Here is a 24,337-nt window from a genome sequence, read left to right on the forward strand (position 1 = left end):
CATAGAATCACCTCGTATTTGAACATGATCCTTGCATAAACCTCCCTCCACATCCTGCTTGTTTCTTGCTACAAGTTCACTTACCCGCATGGCCCCATGGAATGCCAATGCCAAAGCCACTCGGAACAGAACTACTTCGGAAGGGGAGGAGCATGTCTCATCCAGTTTTGCTAGCAGCAAGGACAATCTTTCTAAACCAATCGGGTGCCTTGTGTCTTGTCTGCGACCCTCCAGGCGCTGCCAACCGCAGAGCGCCTTCCTGACTAAGAAGGAACCCGTCGGGTCCCGTATCCCATGGAGCTGTGCCATGAATGATATGGCTGCCCTATGTCTATTGGCAGTTGCCGCCGATCGGCCTTCCTTATGAAGTGCCACTAGGAACCCTAGGAAGGATTCTTCCTGCCCCCAGCTATGCCTCCCACCGGTCCTAAAAAGGCACAGTATGAACGAAACGCTCCCTCATAAGCTTTCCTCGTCCTGGGCGCTAAGCTGGCTGCCACGAGGTCTTGTAATCTGGGGCACCGATCTGCCATAGTGCTTCGGGGAACGGTGCCGCCACTAGTTCCGCTGTGGGTAGATAACCCCTGAAAGCCTGCATGTGTGAACGAGAGAGTGCATCAGCTGCATTATTCAGTACACCTGGCACATGTTTTGCCCTGAATTGTACATTCAATCTCATGCATCGCAACACAATTTCTTTCAACAGTCTCAAGATCCACTTGCAGCGTGCTGCCTGGTGATTAATGCACTCGACCACCGTCATGTTGTCTGACCAAAACACCACTGAGCGGTCCCTAAAGTCTTCTGGCCATGCCAACAGAGCCACCCAAATGGGAAATAGCTCCAAGAACCCAATGTAACCTGTTAGGCCACTGGAGTGCCACCATGTTGGCCACACTTGCGCCGACCATTGGTTACCAAAGATTGCGCCAAATCCCACACTCCCAGCTGAGTCGGTCCACAAGCCCAGTTCGTCAGACGATGCTGGGGGTTTGTTCCACGCCACTCGACCGTTGAAGTCCGCCAGGAATTCCAACCAAATGCGCATGTCCTGGCGAACCTCTGCCGACAGTCTTGTGCGGTGGTGTCCTTCTTTGAGGCCTACCATAGCTTGTGCAATGGAACGTGAGAAGGGGCGAGCCATCGGTATCACCTTTAGGGCAAAATTAAGCTGGCCCACTGTCTGTTGTAACTGGTGTAGGGTCACCTTGTCCCTACTGAGACATTGTATTAAGGAAGCCCTGAACTTGTCCACCTTCTCAATTGGCAGACGGAAACACCCCTCCACCGAGTCGAGCTCAATTCCCAGAAACTCAAGTGAGGTTGATGGCCCCACCGTCTTACCTGGCGCCAAAGGGACCCCAAACTCCCGCATGAGTGTGCAGAAGTCCTGCAGTGTTTGTGCACATTCCGTAGTGTCTGCCGGACCTAGAAAAAGTAAGTCATCTAAATAGTGCATCACCTGTCTATGCCCAGTGGCCTCGGTGAACGCCCATTCCAAAAAAGAGCTGAACATTTCAAAATAGGCACATGAAATTGAACAACCCATGGGCATACATTTATCCATGTAATACTTCCCTTGGAACGTGAATTCCAGTAAGCACTGGTCCCGAGGGTGTACCGGGAGCAACCTGAATGCCGATTCGATGTCTGATTTCGCCATCAGTGCACCGGGGCCCAGGCGATTCAGTAGATCGACGGCATCGTCGAACGATGCGTATCGAACTGAGCATACCTCAGGGGCAATAGCTTCATTCACCGAGGCCCCCTTCGGGGCCAACAGATTGTGAATGAGTCTATACTCCCCCGGGTCCTTCTTCGGAACCACTCCTAGAGGTGAACACACAAATTCCGCAACTGGCGGGCATGCAAACGGCCCCGCTAACCGTCCCAAGCTGACCTCTTTCGCTATTTTCTTGGCAGCCACTGCCGAGTTCTGTTGAATAGATAGTTGGTTCTTACGGGAGGGGCTCCCCCGAAAATTTCCCGCCGGGATTTCAAAGCCATACAGAAAGCCATTCCTCAAAATCCCGGCGGTTACATGATCCGGGTATCGGTTCAGCCAGGGGGTCAAAGCCAAGATATCGATGGGTGAAGATTTTTGCTTCCAAGGCACCACTTTAATCCTGCTTGGATCCCCCCTTTCCTCCCGCGCCATTGGACTTGGATCTACAGCTAAGTTCTGAGTGTGAGGAATTCCCACAGCCCGAACAAGCATGCCGGAACCTACATGTTCCTTGAGGCCTGTTACAGGTTCCCTTGTTGAAACCCCAACAAACCCCACGCTTGCCTCCATTCCCGCAGGACTTGGGATGTGATTCCCCCCGGCGTTCGCCCGAAAGGGTTGTGCTGGTCTCTGCTGGAATGTCCCAGACCCGCTCGTGCTTGGCACCGACGTACCTGCAGGTCCCGGCAACAGCTGATTATACCATGACACCGTGTCCAGACAATCCCATGTTAGAGCCTCGTTAAACACTTTTGCTTTTCTAAAGTTAACGTCATAACCCTTCCATTCATTTCCCCCATACATTGCATAGAAATTCATGATCCTGTTCTGGTAACATGATAAATCGGGCAACACTTCAGGTTTACGCTCCCCCATTACTGCCGTAAAGATAGAAAAGGCCTTGACCCAGTTCACCATGGTCTCATCGACCCTAAATTCCGCCATCTTGGCCCGCCATTAGCTGGGGTGCCACAAATCTTTCTGGGTCTTTGCATATTCCACCTCATGATGGTCAGTCAACTGTGAAAACATATTAATGTATTTGTCCCCCATATAATTTCCTTCGTGGCTGCCGGAATGTGCTGAGACAAACGTTCCCGCCTTGAAGGCACCGAACTCTCCCCCACCAATGGCAATGGTCTCTTACCGGGTACAGCCGCCGTGTCCGTTGTCTTCGCTCGACCATCCGTTGTGACCCCCGTTGCTACGTGTGGGGGAATACAAGGTACATTCGCAGTCCCGGCCTCCCTTTACTGCCGCAACTGCTCGATGATTAGTCTGGCTTCCTCAGCCGGATCCCCCACAGCCAATGACCCCCCTGTTTTCTTCTTTAGCCAAGGTAATACTGCAGCTAACTGATGGGTCAGTTCTGGGGGCATTTGGTCATCCTCAACTGGCGTTATCACTACGGGGATTGGTAAACTCACGTCCAGACCTGGTACCGGGCTATCCACCGGCGCAACTGGGTTAATGAGGCCCGGGCTCGCTGGGGGCACCTCTGGGGCTGGGACTTCCCTGGAACCCGCCCTTCTCTTATTCCTCTTACCCTTACCCTCTGGGGCAACATCCGGCAAGGCCGGCCCTATTACCTTTTTAGGCCGCCCGAGAGGTTGTTCTGGGCTGCAATCTGCTTCTTAACATCCGCTAAGCCCCTACTGATTGCATCCACTTTACCCATTTTCCGGTCCATCACCGCTACTCGGTTCACCAAGGTGCGTAGCATCTTCTCCATCTCGGAGCTCTTTCCGCAAGTTCTCAAAATTGCCGCTTGTTCCTTCGAGGGCTCACGAGCAACGAGTGGTGCAGCCTTCAGAGCACTGGAACAAGAGGAAGCCTTGTTGGATTCCCGCTCTATTTATCCATCTACGGGAGGGCGGGGGCGCACCTCAGGTACGCCCATCCGTGCGCGGACTTCCGGGCGGGTGACTAGGACAACCCCTTCTGGGCGGGAAGTGCGTGCTCCGGCTACGCCGCTTTGGGCATACCAGCCGAAACACGCCCCCCACCCACAACGGTTTCCCGGGGGATCGGGGCACCCATCCATACTTTCGGGGGGACCGAGTGGTCTTCCCTTTCCATTCGGGCTGTAGCCGTGTCTAATCGTCCTATGGAAAATAACATGGGGAAAACACGTTTTGGGACCCCACTTTTTTCTCGCCCCCCACTTAACGAATCCCCCCACAACTTTCAGGGAAGGAGCGGAGCGGAGGGGGCCATCTTCTTTGAGAAATTTGCCAAGATTCATCAATCGGCGCCAACGTTATTCCCAATAGAATGTTGCGGATTGCCTATGGAAACTAGGACCTAACTATAACTACCTACTGGCGACCGCCAGTAGGTAATATATATATATACATATATATATATATATATATATATATATTCACAGAAAAAACCATAGGTTATAGACCATATATAGTTAGGAATTTGCATTTACAAAACCTTGAAAATTCACTGAAAAAACCATAGGTTATAGACCATATATAGTTAGGGATTAGCATTTAAAAAACCTTATTTTATTTGCACAAAACCATTGAAATTCCATATATAGTTAGTTGCACTAACTATATATCGCGGACCCGCAATCCACTGCTAATGATGTCACATATTACATCATTCATGACATGGTCAGTGACATCACTGATGACATCACTGATGACATCTCAAATGACATCACTGATGACATCACTGATGACAACATCCAGTGACTGTATGTTTCTGTAAAGTTAAAATATGTCTTACATATTGAAGAATGAGTGGATGTATAAGTGTCTGGATGAAGGATTTAGTAGGTGCATGACTGACTGTATGAGTGAGTGATTAAATGTGTCTCACTGAGTGCATGGGTTAGTGACTAAAATGTCTTAATTTGTGCATCATTATGTCTGTTGTTCTGTAAACTGTTGCATGTGTTGATAAGTAGCTATATTAGTAACTATATGGGTTATTGATTGGTTGCCCAAGTATTTGTATGGGAGACTGAGTGTGTGTGTGGGTGGCTGGGAGGTGTATGACTCTGTGCATAGATGTGTGAGCAGTTGATTCACTAGATGTATGGTTTCAAAAGTGCATGTGGAAACAGCTGTATGGGCGGTTGACTGTGTGCATGAGTGTATTGGTGAGTGAATGGATATCTCAGTGCTACATGTCAAAGTAAATACATATGTAAAACACAGTACATGTGAGAGTTGACATATATAAATAACTGTGCATAAGAGCCAGTGAATGTGTGAGTGGCTGTATGGATCATTGTGAACTTGTATCAGGGATTGTATAAGAGAGTAAATATGTGTTAGTATATGTTTGAATAGGTAAAGTTTGTATAACTGTATAGTTGAGGAAATGGAGGTGTGATTGATTCTTTGCATGACTGACTAGGTGTGTGAGTAACTCCATGGATGAGTGACAGTCTGTGAGTGCCTGTTTACACTGAGTGTATCTAAGGTTATATTAGAGTCTGAAGATGTATTATCACATAAATGATATCATCAGTGATGTAATCAGTAATGTCAAATGAGATGTCAGTGATGTCATCAGTGATGTCATTTGAGATGTCATCAGTGATGTCATCAGGGATGTCATTTGAGATGTCATCAGTGATGTCATCAGTGATGTCACTGACCATGTCATGAATGATGTAATATGTGACATCATTAGCAGTGGATTGCGGGTCCGCGATATATAGTTAGTGCAACTAACTATATATGGAATTTCAATGGTTTTGTGCAAATAAAATAAGGTTTTTTAAATGCTAATCCCTAACTATATATGGTCTATAACCTATGGTTTTTTCAGTGAATTTTCAAGGTTTTGCAAATGCAAATTCCTAACTATATATGGTCTATAACCTATGTTTTTTTCTGTGAATTTCATCGGTTTTTTAAAAGCTAATATCTATAGCTGTAAAATATATTCTTTATTAAGTGACGTATCACGTAGCCCGTGAGACGCCTCATGATGCATCGCATAACAGTGACCTATCGTCTCTGCAGCGCAAACCAAACCCAAAACGTAAGCGCGCCAGAACACGCTTAAAGATATATATATATTTTTTTAACCTTTATTAGACAAAATCCACACGTGCACATATCACAAACGTTCAAAAAACACAATATGTCGGACTCCCGTTACGCTGCCGGTTACCTGCCCAGTTAACGTACCAGGAAGCACCTTTACCACGAAAAATCGCAATTTTTTTTTCTTTTGCCCCGCAGGGAACTTTAATAGCCCCCTCATCAATCCTAGGGGTTCAGGAGGGGTCTGCCTTACCCCTTTCATTCATTTACACCTTTTTTTTTTCCACCTCTTGTCTCTCGATCCCACAGAGAGACAAGATGGCGGCCGCTCCAGACTGTTTACAATGATAACAGCCAATCAGCTTCTCCTCAGACTCCCGTTACACTGCCGGTTAGCTTCCCGGTTAGCTGCCCGGTTAGCTGCCCGGTTCGCGTACCAAGACGCGTCTCTACGGCGAAAAAATCCGATTTTTTTTTTTTTTTTGGCCCCGCGTGGCTTTATAATATCCCCCTCATCAATCCTAGGCGGTCAGAAGGGGTCTACCTTGCCCTCTTTCCTTCATTTCCCCCTTTGTTTTGGCCTCCTCTTGTCTCTCGATCCTACCGAGAGACAAGATGGCGGCCGCTCCGGAATGTTTACAATGTTGACAGCCAATCAGCTACTCCTCAGACTCCCGTTACACTGCCGGTTAGCTTCCCGGTTAGCTGCCCGGTTAGCTGCCCGGTTCGCGTACCGGGGCACGCCTCTACGGCGAAAAAATCCGATTTTTTTTTTTTGGGGCCCCACGTGGCTCTATAATATCCCCCTCATCAATCCTAGGGGGTCAGAAGGGGTCTACCTTGCCCTCTTTCCTTCATTTCCCCCTTTGTTTTGGCCTCCTCTTGTCTTTCGATCCTACCGAGAGACAAGATGGCGGCCTCTCCGGAATGTTTACAATGTTGACAGCCAATCAGCTACTCCTCAGACTCCTGTTACACTGCCGGTTAGCTTCCCGGAGCGCGTAACGTAAGCATAACAGGTCATGTGACTTGTTTATAAAACTTTTCATTGGTTCATTTTACTTTTGGTTTCCTAATGATGGAAGGCTTGGACATATGACCTAAAAATAACACTTTTCATTGGTTTAGATCATTTTTTTTTCCCAAATGATGAAAGCCCCACCTTTTTTTTCTCACTCTGACTTGTAAAGCAAAGGACCCAGATGCATTTACAGTTTATCACTAACAATGTTCCAGGCTAATGTATTTTCCCGGGAAATTTACAACTGTCCTGCAAGTAAAATATTCCTATTTCGAGAAAAAGGGAGTTTCTTCGTCCCATGAGGAATCCGTTGAGCAAAAGAGGCTTGGCCTGCTGTCTTAGTCACTGATAGGCCTGAATATCGGATTCTTATCGATCACTTTATGTTGCAGGAGTGGAAAACACAACAGCCCTTGACCATTTATCTTTACAGCATTCCTGCATATTATACCTTTTAACCGTCATGTAATCGGGCTGCTTTATTTCATTTGCCTTTTACTGATTCGAAAACAGTGGCTATTATTTAAAACTTTACCAATCTAGGTACTACTACCATGTTTTGTTTTAAAAACCTTTATTGTGAAAATGTCAGTATACTAATACGGGCCTATAACCACGTGGGCCGGCCACGGAGCAAACTGGAATCGTATATGATGAGGGGACATTTACACTGTAGAAGAACGTAACGGGCGGGCCATTAGGTTGCAAGAACTAAGGTGTCTAACAGTTGCGGAATCGGTGGACGTAAATTTTATAATTAAAGTACGACAGGGCCAGTTACAATAAAATTATCTAGATATACATTTGCGGGCAAGTACCATGGGTGAAGTTAATTCGAACTTTCAATAGTACAGTAATCAATAACACATCAGAACTTAATATCAATAGGGATGTCCAAATGTTCAATCAGTACTCGTCCCCGCCCGCCATGTGCTTCAAAACTGCATACGTATCTCGTGATATCAAGGCTGGGCAACCAGGAGTTGGGAGTCCCATTTATACCGGGCCATTTACACATAGACATGGAAGTGAAAACTGCACCATTGCTCCCCCCCCCCCGACTGACACCCTCCTTTGCCTCAGCTTGGATCATCATTTGCTAAAGTGTTCGAAGACCCCACCGTGAGTATAAGCACAACCGGGTCCTTACTGCACACCCTGAGAAAAACTACGCAGCAAGACAATCTCTACCTTCTCCCTTTTCCATGTTCCAACGCTTTGAAATGAACAATATATTTACTCGCAGTGACAAAATGGCGGTCAACACTTCCTGATTTCCTTCTAATCGAACGTTAACAGACGTCACGCAGTAAAAAAAAAAATTCTGCTCAAGCGCAGCCGCTGGAAGACATGTATCAACATATATGAGCCTCCTCAGCCACCCTCAGAAAACCTAGGGGGTCAGGATACGTCTCCCTTGCCCCCTTATACCCATTTCCCACATTGTTTTTCCTCCATCTTGTGATTTAATTAAAACGAAACACAAAATGGCGAACTCCCGTTACGCTACCGGTGAGCGACCCCGTTCGCGTACCGGGAAGCGCTTCTACCGCGAAAAATCACATTTTTTTTATTTGCCCCACGAGACCCTTTAATAACCCAAACATCATTCCTAGGGGGTCAAGAGGGGTCTACCTTGCCCCCTTTCATTAAATTCCCCCTTCGTTTTTCTCCTCCTCTTGTCTCTCGATCCTACTGAGAGACAAAATGGCGGCCGGTCCGGACTGTTTAGAATGCTGCTAGATACCGGAGAGCCAATTTGCTTCGCTTCGCGAAGTTCCTTTACACGTCAGGTACGCGAACCGGAGCGCTAACCGGAGCGCTGTCACAGATATATCTGTTTTTTAAAATGTAAATTTCTCAAAATCCTCTGGAGCACATATATTGAGACATAGCAAAGGCATGTCGGGCAAACCATATCTACAATTTTGCCAAGTTTCGTGTAAATCCATTCAGCCGTTCGAGCTAAAAGTGAGTCCAACCGCCCTATGGAAAACTCAATATTAAAAATGTGTTTTGGGACCCCCATTTTTTCTCGGCCCCCCCTTGACGAAACCCCCCTATATTTTCAGGGGCTGCTCAGTAACAAAATGTGCCATTCTCCTGAAAATTTCAGCCAATTCCGTCCACAAACGCCAAAGTTATTCGACATAGAATTTTCAAAAATCCCATAGGAAAAAAATCCTAACTATATATACCTACTGGCGACCGCCAGTAGGTAATATATATATATATATATATATATATATATATATATATACATATATATATATATATATATATACATATATATATATATATATATATATATATATATATATATATATATATATATATATATATATATATATATATACACAGAAAAAAACATAGGTTTTACACACGTTATAGTTAGGAAGTAGCATTTAAAAAACCTATGAAATTCACTGAAAAAACCATAGGTTTGACACATGTTATAGTTAGCTGGAAATTTTACTGACATAAAACCAATGAAATTCCATGTTATAGTTAGTTGGACTCACTATAACTTGCGCGTGCAGTGCACTGCTGATGACGTCACATATTACATCATTCATGACATGGTCAGTGACATCACTGATGACACCATCCTTGTGACATAGTGAAAGACCTCCTTTCACTGTAATGTAACTCTTGAAACACATATTCAAAAATAGAAACTGAAATGTAAAAAAAAATGCATATACCCATATCAGTTACAACAAGTAATTCAGTAATTCCACCATCTATATACACATCCACTCATACATATACTCACTCATCATAAGAAATGATACACCTATACATCCTGTTGCACACCGACAATCATCGAAAAGTTACTCACAGACATACTCACACGTGCAAATAAACTATTGAACATCCATTTATTTGAATATAAAGTTATACACACACTTCCACCTTACTTCTATTGAAAATTACACATATTTATTCTCTTAAACAATCACTTATAGAAACACATACTTATTTAAACAGGAACTCTTTCAATCTCTTACTCTCACATATACTCACTTATATACATCAATATTCACATATACTAGATTAAAACATATGTCGTTACTGATAAAGACACTAGTGAGACAGTCATTCACTCACTAACAAACACATATACACACTCATCCACCCATACAGTCCTGCACATATGCTGTCTTCAAAACACATACAAACAGAGAGTCAGTCACTCATGCATCTATGTGCTAAGTAATACCCCCACCAAACCATATAGACACTCATACTGATACTAAGAGAAACATCTAATAACCCATATACATACGCATGTAGCTACTTACCAACACATGTAGCCACTTATACACAAAGTGAAACACTAATATATATATTTAAATATTTAAACATTACTCACTAATATTTATTTTTCAGAAAGACACATATTCACCGGATGGTGTCATCAGTGATGTCATGAGTGATGTCACTGACCATGTCATGAATGATGTAATATGTGACGTCATCAGCAGTGCATTGCACGTGCAAGTTATAGTGAGTCCAACTAACTATAACGTGGAATTTCATTGGTTTTATGTCAGTAAAATTTCCAGCTAACTATAACATGTGTCAAACCTATGGTTTTTTCAGTGAATTTCATAGGTTTTTTAAATGCTACTTCCTAACTATAACGTGTGTAAAACCTATGGTTTTTTCTGTGAATATCATTGGTTTTTAAAATGCTAATTCAGAAAAATGTCGTGTATGCAACCTATACTTTTGGCAATAAAGTTCTGGCAATATTTTTTTCGAAAACAAGCCGTTTTCTTCACTGTTCATGTTGCATAGAGACTCCTTGTAAAGCAATACAGAATTCGAAAGTCTGTACCTTGCCTTTTTTTAAACACATTAAAATTTGTCTGTAAATAAAAATAGCCTTACTAAACTTTCGTGCACGACCCGGTGTGCGCACTCTCGGCAACAGTTGTCAATAAAATGGATATCGCATTTCCAGGCTTTCGTGCGCGATCGAGTGCGCGCACAGGCCTATATATTTCGTAAAAACCTTGCGATTTGAAATTATTGAATTTCTTCATACACCCCTCAAAGAACTTATAGTACATCAAAGAGACTGTACTTAGACTTCTTTTTTATTCTTATGAAACTTTTCAGTAAATGGAGCCGAATGTCTTTTTAAACTTTCATGCGTTACCGGATGTACACACCTTGGTATTTTTTTTAGAAATATAAAACGTTTCATACTTTAACAATTGTGCGCTTAAATCCAGCTCAGAAGATATACAAAATCATGATGGTAGTTGCTTCAACCCGGACCATTTATTAGAGGTAGATCGTTGTATCGTGCTAGCAAACTATAACATATAGTATCGTTAGAAAAAACAAAAGGAATCGAGCAAAATCAGTAGGCCACTGATGAGATCTTTTTTTGACCTCGCTAAAATAGAAAAATTAGGAACAACCCCTCATGAGAAATATGAAACTAGTGAGAGAAACCGAGCTCGACGCCATGATGGCTGCAAGACAGCTCGGCTCCGCCGCCCACCCCACCCAAAATAACGACAAGTATTATAAAGATACACAACACACCAGCAAAGTAACAGGGTAAAACGTTTTATTAAATAACTATTTACATGGCAGCCTACTGCAACATGAAAACAACACTTTCAATTGGTTCTTAATAGTTTCAATTCTGAAATTTACACGCAGCACTCCACCCACTTCCCTCACTATCTTTTCTACTCTCAAGAGACAACAACGTCCTACATCTTTCGGAAGACTTTGGTGAAATGGCTACTGTATCTCATTCATCTTCCGAATCTGACCAAAATGATCGACTACCTTTAATAAGAAAAAATAAATCTTTCATCTGGCAATTTTTCACTTATCCTGAAGATCAAAAGAAAGTGAATGCACCAAAAGTAACCTGCACGATATGTGACTTGGTTCTCTCAAGAAGAAATCCAGCAAAAAAATATTTCTTTTCCATACATACCATGGTGCGGCATGTCAAACAAGTGCACCCTCTGCAATTTGCAGAGGCAACAACAAGAGCCCTGGCCACGCTATTACCATTAGAGGTGGCCAGCACATCTTCTGATCGACGACCTGTATCTCCATGCAGTGCAGAGATGGACTTCAGATATTTAACTATATATGGTCTATAACCTATGGTTTTTTCAGTGTTTTTCTTTGTTTTTTAATAGCAAACATCAAAAGCTTTTTTGTGGAAAATGACTAAAATTAGGTATACATAAGCGGCGTTCATTTATGTTCACCACAGCCATTGTTAAAAGTAAAGTGAAAGTCGCGAAACAGTGGCCACGCCATCTAGTCCCTTTTAGGCCCCATCATGCACGTAAGTAACAGCCATTTTCTGTGTCATGGCCTCTCTGCCCACTGCCAATAGCCTATGATTGTTCAAAATTGGTTCTCTTTGGGTCATTCTCTGTTCACAAATAAGCATAAAGTCGCAATACTCTATTTAGTTTTTGCAGTAAGTGAAGGATAGGTAGTGCACACTTGTGTCCCCTTTGTAACCCGTCATGCCTATCTCTGCCCCGTTTGTTGCTAGTTGGTTCAACCCGGACCGTTTATTAGAGGTAGATCGTCCGACTCCACCGGAGGACCCCCCTAATAAATAGGACATATATATAAAATGCGGACTATCCGCTGTATCGTGCTAGCAAACTATAACATATAAATCGTTAGAAAAAACATGAAACTAGAGAGAGGAACCGAGCTCGACGCCATGATGGCTGCAAGACAGCTCGGCTCCGCCACCCACCCCGCCCAAAATAACGACAAACACTATGCAAATATTATAAATATATACAACACACCAGCAAAGTAACAGGATAAAACGTTTTATTAAATAACTATTTACATGGAACCTACTGCAACATGAAAACAACACTTCTAATTGCTTATTAGTAGTTTCAATTCTGAAATTGAACACCCAGTACATCCAGAGTTCATGTCCGACAAGTTGTGTGGGGGGATGCCTTGCTAATGCCGCCACCCCCACCACCTTCTGTAGGAAGGACTCTGGATATCCTTGGTCCCTGAGAGGCTTCGATGTCCCTGCCTTGCACAAATGTCATAAGTTCTGGATGTTGAGAGCCATACTTCAGGGTCCGACAAGTTGTGTGGGGGGATGCCTTGCTAATGCCGCCACCCCCACCACCTTCTGTAGGAAGGACTCTGGATATACTTGGTCCCTGAGAGGTTTCGATGTCCCTGCCTTGCACAAATGTCATAAGTTCTGAATGTTGAGTGCCATACTTCAGGGTCCAGGAAACGCGGACTCGGAGGGGGCGCTTGGCTCCTGCCCCCTCCCCAAGTCTTGTTCCCCTGGTATGGCCTGAGGTCGCCCACGACATAGGCGGCCGGCTCCCGGGGTCAGGCGGAACTTCTTGCCTTTTGATGCCTCTTCCATTCTGGACCTTGTCCCACAATCCGTTTGACCTGAAGACACGTCCTGCGGTGCCCTGGTCCAACCATCACATTTACACCGTCTCACCCGCCATCTGGCTGAATTGCACCCACTCTTCCGATACAGCGACAGGCGGCTGCCACGGAGCTCAGGAAATGGCGGTCGGCTCCACAGACTTGGGCCTGGCCTGCAGGGATGGCTCTGGGCAACCCTTGAACTCGGACGCTTGACTGCTAGGGCATGAGCCCCATTCCCAAAAGCGTCCCGTCAGCCTTGACGATTCTACAAGAGTCACCGAGGCCCCCGACTCCTGCAGACTTCCGGTGGGGAGCGAATGCCATGATTGCTCGCGGAATGGCCACGACGTAGCCACGGGGTGCTCTCATGCTGACGCCAGATTCAGTCTGAAACATCCAGAAACACTGTAGACTACCAATTCGATCAGTTCCGGTGGAACCCCAACGACGTATCGCGTTCTTGCGTAATCCGTCATATGACGCGCCGCGTTAGCGCACCCGGAAGTGCTCCGGTGCGCGAGGCGCGAAGCACAGCTTCCCGGAAGCAATGCGGAGCGCGTAACGTAAGCAATTACATTTCAGTTGGTTCTCCCTCACAATATTTTCAATGTCACATAAAAGTCACCCATCACCCACTGCCATCTCTGGCTGTTTCCATGGTAACACCTCATTCTGCACCTGGCTGAAGGCACAGGTCAAAAGTTCATATCTCAACGTTCTACAGCAAAGTAACAACACTGTTTTCCCTCCAGAAACACCTGCCAATCCACAGCTCTGTTACATGTCTTTTTTTTCACACCCAATAGTACTTTTCGTTTAACATAAACATTAACATGCAACGTACTGTTCAATCTGCACTTCTTACAATCAACCAATCATTTTTATTTTTTAAACCACACCCAGCCTCTTCCTTTTTCTTTATTTAGAATTTCAACTTCTAACTACCATTCCACTTCCAGAACCGATCGGAGGACGACTACAAATCCCTTGAAAATGAAGGTCTGGCTAATAGGACACAGTTATATTCACTGGAGTGAAAAATATGCAGTAAGCAGACAAATTTGCAACCTCAGCTTACCAAATGTACACATAACATGGATTTCCAAAAGAGGATTGAAATGTCACCAATTGATTCCATTGGTGAAAACTTTTATGCATCTCCCAGAACCAGACCTTATAATTGTGCACTGTGGTGGAAACGATCTAGGCACAATCACTGGGGTAGGTCTGGAACTGCTTCTAAAAGACACCTTTCGACAATTGATGACACTTTTTCCTCGATCTGCCTTGGTATATTCCAATATATGCCAAAGACAGAAATGGAATTGGTCCAATCACCATTGTGCACAATTTGAGAAAGCAAGGAGACATGTAAATAAATCTGTTTCTGCGTTCCTCAGAGATTATAGCATGGGTTCTATTTACCACAACAACTTGCGATACCACATGCAAGACGTCTATAGGAGAGACGGTGTTCATTTCACGAATGAGGGAAACAGAATCTTCCTCTGCAACATCAGGCTCTGCATCGGTACTTACTTATAAATGCAGAAAACACTCAATTAACACAATGGCTCTTTTCAGAGCCACCTTATATCTAAGCACTCAAACTTCTGATTTATCTCCATTTTCACACTCTTGTAAAAAGGTGTGCGCGACCGAGTGCACGCACCACGCAACTTAAAAAAAAATATATATATATATATTTTCGCCTTTAAGGGCCTTACTGCACACCCTGAGAAAACCTACGCAGCAAAACAATCTCTACCTTCTCCCCTTTCCATATTCCAACGCTTTGAAATCAACAATATATTTACTCGCAATGACAAAATGGCGGTCAACACTTCCTGATTTCCTTCGAATCGAACGTTAACAGACGTCACGCAACAAAATTCCGCTCGCGCGCGCAGCCGTTTGGGTGCGCGCACATGTGCGCGCGTATAGATATATAATTGACTTTAACTTTAATTTCCTCAGCAACTACTGAACGGATTTACACCATTCCAAAAAAAGCGTAATCTGCGAGCCGGACTGTACAGTTCTGCCAAATTTCTTATAAATCCATTCACCCGTTCGACCTGTAGCCGAGTCTAAAGGTCCTATGGAAAATAACATGGAGAAAACACGTTTTGGGACCCCCCTTTTATCTCAGCCCCCACTTTACCAATCCCCCCCAAACTTATAGGGAAGGAGCGCAGCGGACCGAGCCATCTTCTTTGAGAAATTCGCTAAGATTCTTCAACCAGGGCCAAAGTTATTCCAAATAGAATGTTGAGGATTTCCTATGGAAACTAGGTCCTAACTATAACTACCTACTGGCGACTGCCAGTAGGTAATATATATATATATATATATATATATATATATATATATATATATATATATATATATATATATATATATATATATATATATATATATATATGCGTTTCGCCTGACCAGCAGGCTTGATCACCAGAGGTGCAGTGTAACGGAAACCAATTTAAAGTGCAAACACAGGTAAACGGGGTCACATGACCGAAACACAAAGTAAAGGAAAGCAATGGAAAAAAGACTTATAGTTCGTTCCAATGCACCAAGACGTCCTTTAGAATTCATAGCGGAGCTCAAAATTATACCAATTACATCGGCAACAAATGACACTTGAAAATAGTGATACATAATTGTAATTAAACACACTAATCTTGGTTTAACTTAAACACTTAACATCATGTGATGAAAACAGTATAAACAAACCATTGTGCCCAAGTGGGCTTTTTTGTCAGTTGCAGACTTGTATTCAGCCGTATTACTAAGCATATTAGCGTTTGAGCAAGACGCTTGGAATACCGCCCCAGTGGGCAAATAAAACAACAAGTTTCACATGTGCCCCCTATTTACATTCAAAACCACCCATCCAATTGTGCAAATTAAAATAAAACCTCTTTCTTTTGTGGGAGCGAGGATCCTAAGCCGCGCACCTACTCCTGTTTGAAACTGTACAAGTAAAAATCGCCTAAAGGCCTAACCTCAAGTCCAGCTTGGAGCCCCAAAACTGGACATCTAGATCTACAGATGTGTTTTTAAGTCTTCTTCTAGGTTAAGACCTCCAGGGGCCTTGGCATTGAGTTCCAGAATATATCTGGATTCAAGCCGTCTCAACTTCTGCAAGCGATTCCATCCACAAACGCCAAAGTTATTAGACATAGAATTTTCAAAAGTCCCATAGGGAAAAAATTCTAACTATATATACCTACTGGCGAACGCCAGTAGGTAATATACATATATATATATATATATATATATATATATATATATATATAGTAGGTAATATATATATATATATATATATATATATATTTATTACCTACTGGCGGTCACCAGTAGGTATATATAGTTAGGATTTTTTCCCTATGGGATTTTTGAAAATTCTATGCCTAATAACTTTGGCGTTTGTGGACGGAATCGGCTGAAATTTTCAGGAAAATGGCACATTTTGTTTCTGAGCAGCCCCTGGAAGTTTGGGGGGGGGTTTGTCAAGGGGGGGCCGAGAAAAAAGGGGGGTCCCAAAACGCGTTTTTCTCATGTTAATTTCCATAGGGCGGTTGGACTCACTTTTAGCCCGAACGGCGGAATGGATTTCCACGAAACTTGACAAAATTGTAGGGACTGTTACCCCGATGTGCCTTTGCTAGGTCTCAATATATGTGCTGCAGTGGATTTTGAGAAATTAACGTTTAAAACAAGATATATATCTGTAACAGCGCTCCGGGCAGCGATCCGGTTCGCGTACTTTTCGCGTTTCGGAACTTTGCGCACGGAAAGCTGATTGGCTTTACGGTGTCTGTCAACATTCTAAACAGTCCGGTGCGGCCGCCATCTTGTCTCTCGGTAGGATCGAGAGACAAGAGGAGGCCAAAACAAAGGGGGAAATTTCGATAAGGGGGCATAGTAGATCCTCCCTGACCCCCTAGGTTTTATGTGGAGGTTGTAAAAGGTCCCAGCAGGGCAAAAAAAAAAAAAATTTTTTTTTTTTTTTTTTGCGTGGTGAGCGCCTAGTACGCGAACCGGAAAGCGTTCTGGGCAGCGTACTATAAGGATAAAAGAATGATAGACTTTTCTAATACTGTATGTTAATTATTTGTTGTTTTTTTTTTTTTTTTTCTTTATTTTAAATTTTTTTTTTTTATTTTGATTGTGTTTCATACTTCATTAAACTTTCTAACATTTCAGTGTCAGAAATGTCAAAATTGAATATAGGGTGTAACATTTTCTCATTTTGAAGCAGGTTATCCACTGCTTCAACACATTGTAGAAGTTCGTGGTCTCTACTTTGATCCATAAAATCATCAATTTTGTCTTGACTGCTCTCCTTCAGTTCAATTGAAAATGTAACTTGTTGCTCGCCTTCCATTTTGCCAGAAATTTTGAATAAAAAAATATATATTAGTAGAGATAGGGCACTGTTGGGATTAATTTTAGATAGGCAGTTTTTATCAGTGAATTTTTCTTTTGGCAGTGTATAGTATCAGAGTGGAAATAGGACTATAAAAAAGTGTATGTGATTTAACCAAGAGAAGCCTAACTCCATTCATAACTATAACAGAGAAGTCTATCTAAATCCATAACTACTACAGAGGGATAGTGTATATCTATCAGAAAAAGTCTACCATATCAAGTTATAGTGCACAATATACTTCAGTTTTAAAAATAACAACTTACCTTCAGAAACAAGTTGAAGTGTTAGGTAACTATTGAAATGTGATGTACAACAAGAAGTAGTAGTCAAAATGGCTGTGTTTTCTTCTCTTCCTTTATATATATTCAGGTATATAACCAATCAAATATCAGGTAATAAAAGTAGAAAATGAAAGTAACATTTTCATTGGTTGTCAATTCCACCACTTCAGATGTGTTTTGTGAAGTAATTTACCTCAAGGTATTTAGAGAGGTCTACAGGCTTAATGGCTAAATGGAATTTCAATCAAATTTGTGAAAATGAAAGGGATTGTTATGTAGTATAAGCTAATCTATATTTGGTGAGAGTGTCTCCAGTCGTTTTTCTGTGAATTACTTTCCCACCTTTTTTTTGGACCGCTTCCCGGGAAGCGGTCTAGTCCGCGAACTAGGAGCGTAACGGGAGTCCACCATTTTGTGTTTCGGTCGAATTAAGATGTAAAATGGAGGGTAAATAATGTTCAGAAAGGGTAGAAGGGGACACGGTACAAGTATTTTGACCCCCCAGGTTTTCTGAGGGTGGCTGAGGAGGACCATATGTGCGGAGAAAAACATTTTTTTAAAAAATTTGCACGGTTAGCTTCCAGTTCGCGTACCGGGTAGCGCTCTTTGAGCGTAGTTTGTTGAAAATTACAGAAATAAGTTAGAGAAAAATATTAATTGTGAGTGATCAGATGAAGGGTAGCTCTGAGAAGAGCTTTTGGGTTTATGGTACATTTAGGTACTTATAAGTAGGTACCAATGCACAGTCTTAAATTCAGAATGAAAATTCTGTTGCCCTCATCTGAGAAGTGAACTCCATCTCCTCTGTAGATATCTTGCATGTAGTAACGCAAGTTATTGTTGTACAAGGAGCCCATTCCATGGTCTCTCATGTAAGCTGAAACAGATTTGTTTACATGCTTCCTCGCTTTTTCAATTTGTGGACAAAATTGGTTGGACCACCTCCATTTCTGTCTTTGGCATATATTGGAATATACCAAGGCAGTTTGAGGAAAAAGTGCCATTAATTGCTCAAAGGTGTCCTTTAAAAGCATTTCCAGACCTACCCCAGTCAAAGTGCCCAAATCATTACCTCCACAGTGCACTATTAACAGGTCAGGTTTTGGCAAATGCATAAAGGTTTTCACCAATGGTATCAATTGGTGACATTTTAATCCTCTTTGGCCCAACCACTTAATTTCCACATCTTGTAAATTGAGGTTAGGTAAATTTCTGTTCTCAGCATACCTTTGAGCCCAGTGGATGTAACTATGTCCAACAATCCAGACCTTAAACATGGTGGCAGAAGTTTGGGCTGCAGTCAGATGAAGTGTGGTAATGAAAGGGCAGTTGAAACAGTAGGAGTTTGTAAAGAAAAAAAACTGTGGATTTCCAATGCTAATGATTCATTAGCAGTGATTGGTGCATTTCCATTTCTGAAAACAGAAAGTTAGGGTGCATGGATGTGTTCTTTGAAAGATGTAATTTGAATGGTCAAGGAAGAAACTTTTAATGACAGATTGCACTGGATACGCAGGTGCACTGAGAGTTCAGAGTTCAATTGAAACATGGTTGTGTGAACTTGCAAACATGAGAGGTCTTCCAGGAGGTGGTTGCTATGGAAAAAAGGCAGAGAGGGCAGAGGGGGGAAGGGTTTTGATTTGAAAAAAGTGAGGGAAGAGTTATGATTGGCTAATATGAGAGATATGTGAAATGAATATCTGTATTTCTGTGCTTTCAATAGCTGCAGCCTCTGGAGTGCATCCTTTTTCTTCTGCTGAAGACAATTTGGTGTATTTCTGAGACTGTTTTCAAAACTCAAAAAGTATTTGCTAAGGTGAGAAAAGATTTATTTATTTTAGATAGAGAATAGTATGATTTAAGGAGAAAATTATGAAGAAAGCTGTGTTTTTAAAATGTTACTTTGAGAAATTGTAATTGCATATTCGGTGTAGCATTCTGGCATGCAGTAACACAAGTTATTGTTGTATATGAAGCCCATTCCATGGTCTATTATGTAAGCTGAAACAGATATGTTGTGTTTAAAAACGATTTTTGAAATCAATTACATTTCTGGATATGTACTGCTAGAGCTTCATAGGTTGTTTTGGGTCATATTTATAAGGCATTTGAGTGTCTTTGATGTTATTTTTTCCTTTTTAAATGGAAAGCGTTCCTCATGGGGCAAGTGTCTTGTAAATACGCTCCCACCTGTGCTTGGCAAATTTAGATTTTGATTATGGGAGTTACATAGCCATGTTAATAATGTCCCAAAAATGTTGCAAGGGCATTCAAAAAAACGCTGTCATGTGTCTCAAGGACATTTTCAGTCATTTCCTCTTGAATGCAGGTATACAATTTATTTATATGCTGTGTTTAAAAACGATTCTTTTCTATGATGTTATTTTTTCCTTTTTAAATGGAAAGCGTTCCTCATGGGGCCCTGAGCAGTTCTTAGCCATGTTATCCAATGGGAGGTGGATAACATGGCTAAGAGCATTTTCTGGATAATGCATGAATATCGCTGACTTTTCAGCGTTATTCATGCATTGCGGCCGTTTTTTATCGCATTTGCGAGCAGTTCTTAGCCATGTTATCCAATGGGAGGTGGATAACATGGCTAAGAGCATTTGCTGGATAATGCATGAATATCGCTGACTTTTCAGCGATATTCATGCATTGCGGCCGTTTTTTATCGCATTTGCGATAAACCTTGCTAATAGCAAGGTTTATCTGCGATAAAAATCGCCGATGTGCGGCGATAATTTTTGTCTCTAAACAAGTTATCGCTAGTTGTTGGTAATATGCCCCCGGGTTTTTGCTTGCAGGAATCAGGAGGCGGGAGAGTAGCACTGAAATCAGTAGTCTGACGCTTGAATCGGGAGGGTTGGCATGTCTGGATTCTCTACAGCTAGGGTCATAAACTACATCCGCAGGGCTAGGTGATAGCCTGGGACCGGCCTAACATGTAAAATGGCTGCCGTGCACGACAAAATTGTGGCATTGTAAAAAAGGCAAGATGGCGCAGACAATGTTTATCAATAAGGATTCATTTATAACAAAATATTTTATCGCACTGACAAATTGGTGGTCAACACTTCTTGATTTCCTTCGAATCGAACGTTAACAGACGTCACGCAGCAAAAAAAAAAAAAGCTCACGCACAGCCGCTGGAAGACATGTATCAACATATATGAGCCTCCTCAGCCACCCTCAGAAAACATAAGGGATTAGGATACGTCTCCCGCACCCCCTTGTACCTAGTAATTTAATTAAAACGAAGCACAAAATGGTCTCCCGCACCCCCTTATACTTAGTAATTTAATTAAAACGAAGCACAAAATGGTGAATTCCCGTTTCGCTACCAGTTTGCGGCCCAGTTCGCGGCCCGGGAAGCGCTTCTACCGTGAAAAATATATATTTTTTTTATTTTCCCCACGGGACCCTTTAAAAACCCCAACAACATTCCTGGGGGTCAAGAGGGGTATACCTTGCCCCCTTTCATTAAATTCCCCCTTCGTTTTTCACCTCTTTTTCTCTCTCGATCCTACTGAGAGATAAGATGGTGGCCGCTCCGGACTGTTCAGAATGTTGACAGACACCGGGGAGCCAATCAGCTTCGCATCGCAAAGTTCCGTTTCGCAGGTGGGAGCGTATTTACAAGAAACTTGCACCATGAAGAACGCTTTCCATTTAAAAAGGAAAAATAACATCATAGACACTCATATGCCTTATAAATATGACCCAAAACAACCTATGAAGCTCTAGCAGTACATATCCAGAAATGTAATTGATTTCAAATAATGACTTACTTCATTGGTAGGCCTTCACATGTATTATCTCCTTTGTTTTCTTCAGTTAAAATCTTATCTGCAACTATGTGTTGGCCTCACCTCAAATAAACAAAGCAGGCGATGGACTGAATGAGGATCAATGACACACATTCACCCCAGTCCAAAGATCTGGGCGTAAACAAACCTTTAGATAGGCCACATCTTATCGTCATCCTGAATTAATCATTTAAAATATTAGGGAGAGATTTATGATTGTTGTATGCCTGTTTTGTACCACTGTGTGTCATTTTTGTGATGCAGTGCTGGTGCAAAAGATTTGCTAGGTTAAATAATAAGTAGGGCATTAAGTTTTTGATGACTGTTATTCATTTACTGTTTGGTAATAGTGGTTAATAACATTTTTTATTATATTTTTCAACAGATTCAACTGCAGATTTTTTCATATTTTGAAAAATACCTACGAAAAATAGAATTAGAAAGGCTAGAAAACGTCAAAGACAGCAGGATGATCTTTTATTGCAGCAGTCCTCTTCCCCAAATACTTATCAAAACACCAAGAAAGCTCCGGGTAAAAGCACAAAATCATTCTTAAGAAATATTTTTAGTAAAAAAAAGTATTTATCGCAAAAATGTTTCAGTTCAGAAAAAGAAGAGCAATTTAAATATAAAGGAAAGACTCATCAAAAATGTTACTGGTAGAGGAAGAGATAACTCTGTGCATGATAGTAGAAGGAAACAACAGTTTAGGGACATTCGAAAACGAATGTTCCGTAACAGGATAATAGTTAATTTATTAAAAAATATTAAGAAAGGCCAACAGAAAGTGGTATTTTATAAGAAGAAGAAAAATGTAGAGAAAATTATTGATCATGCTTTTGAAATTAAGCGAAAGTTGTTTATTTTGGTAATCAATAGAATTAGGAAACTAAGCAAGGTAATTTCTGATTTCAAAACAAACAGTAGATGGAAGAGAGTAGTAAATCGTAGTAACTTTTGTGAAGTTTTTTCCTGAGAATGGATGCATAGTTCAAGTTCTGAGGCATTTTTTAATGAGGAGAGTTATTTTCAGGATAATGATTTGGTGTTTGCAGTTGACACCAGTGGTCGAGCTTATGAAGTGAAGGATGGTTGTCCAGTTGAAAAAGAAAAACTTGTGACAACAGAGACAGAAGAGGCGCTAAGTGATGAGGTTTTAGGAAGACGTCCTAAGGGTCCTGTGTACATTTGGAAGTGTAGTTCTATTTGCAGTGTGCAACAGGTTTCCATCAATTTGCTTTGTGATTTTATACGGACATTTAATAAGAAAAGTTTGAAGCAGAAAATGAAGTTGTTGCAAGATTTAGATCCTTGCAGAGTGAGACAAATGACAGGTTTGCGTGGTCATTCACTGGCTTGTCTTTCCAGGAGAGTATGCCAGAGTGTTTTTCATCATTTCAGGATGCTAGCAGTGCATCATAATAAAGTGAGAAAATTAGTGAGAATGTTGTATTATGCTAAGAGTCCAGCAATTATGCTTAAACAATTATGTGCTGCTCTTTTGCGTGGTTCTGAAATAGATGTGAAGAATATTTGTGAAGAAATTGAGTTTTGTTACTTTAGTAGTAAAGATGAGAATGTTCAAATTGACCCTGAAGTAGAGGGTAATGTTGAAGATAATGTACAGGTTTCCAGTACAGATAATTTTCAGAAGGAATTGCCACGTTTCAGATGAAATCAAGTGAGAGGCCTAATTTCACTTGTGTATGTTGTCGACGCACTTATTATAAGAATCAGACTAAGGTAGTGGATTTATATGCAAAAAGTGTAAGGGAAAATAATAGTGAATGGAAGGATTTTGCCACATACTTGATGGTAGAAAATTATTTTGATTTGGGATCGGATCAACGTGTGTGTACTTATTGTTGTAATAAATTAAACCAAAACCAGATGCCTGCTAGGGCAGTTCATAATAATCTGGAATTGGTTAAGATTCCTTCTGAATTGAAGGATTTAAATACTTATGAATCTATTTTGATTCAAAGTATCCATCCCTTTCAGGCTATTGTAAGAATGGAGCCAAAGACAGGGAAGTTGCCTCCAGCAGATTTACAGAGAGGATTAAAGGGAAGAGTTGTTTATTTGCCTCTAGATTTGAACAAAAACATTAACACAATTGGAATAGAAAAAGTGGAAGAGGAACCTCTGGTTATCTTGGTTAATGGGGTTCCGACAAAGAATAAGAAAATATGGCAAGATTTAGTGGATGTTAGGAAAGTCAAAAAGGCAACAGTGTATTTGAAGAAAAATAATAAGTACTATAAGAATGTATATGTTGCAGAAGAGGAAGTAAGTGATGAAGAGGATAGCGATTTGTGTGCTGGCCAAATTGAGAAAGTAGAGGCCTCTAAAAGTGAAGAAATATATGAACATTATAGTGTTCATCCTTTGCATTCCAAGGAAGTCATGGGGAATGCTATTGAGTTGTTTCAAATGAAACAAGCCAAAGGGAGTCCCATTAGTGTTTGGGAGGAAAGTTTGGAAGCTCGGTGTTTCCCACAGCTATTTCCCACAGGTCGAGGAGGAAGATATGATGAGCGACCTCATCAAATTCCTGCGTCTGAATACCGGACTTTACGATTGTATGCAGAAGATCCTAGGTTTCGTCAATGCATTCCCT

This window comes from Lissotriton vulgaris, chromosome 6 (assembly GCF_964263255.1).
Source record: "Lissotriton vulgaris chromosome 6, aLisVul1.2, whole genome shotgun sequence".
NCBI lineage: Eukaryota > Metazoa > Chordata > Amphibia > Caudata > Salamandridae > Lissotriton > Lissotriton vulgaris.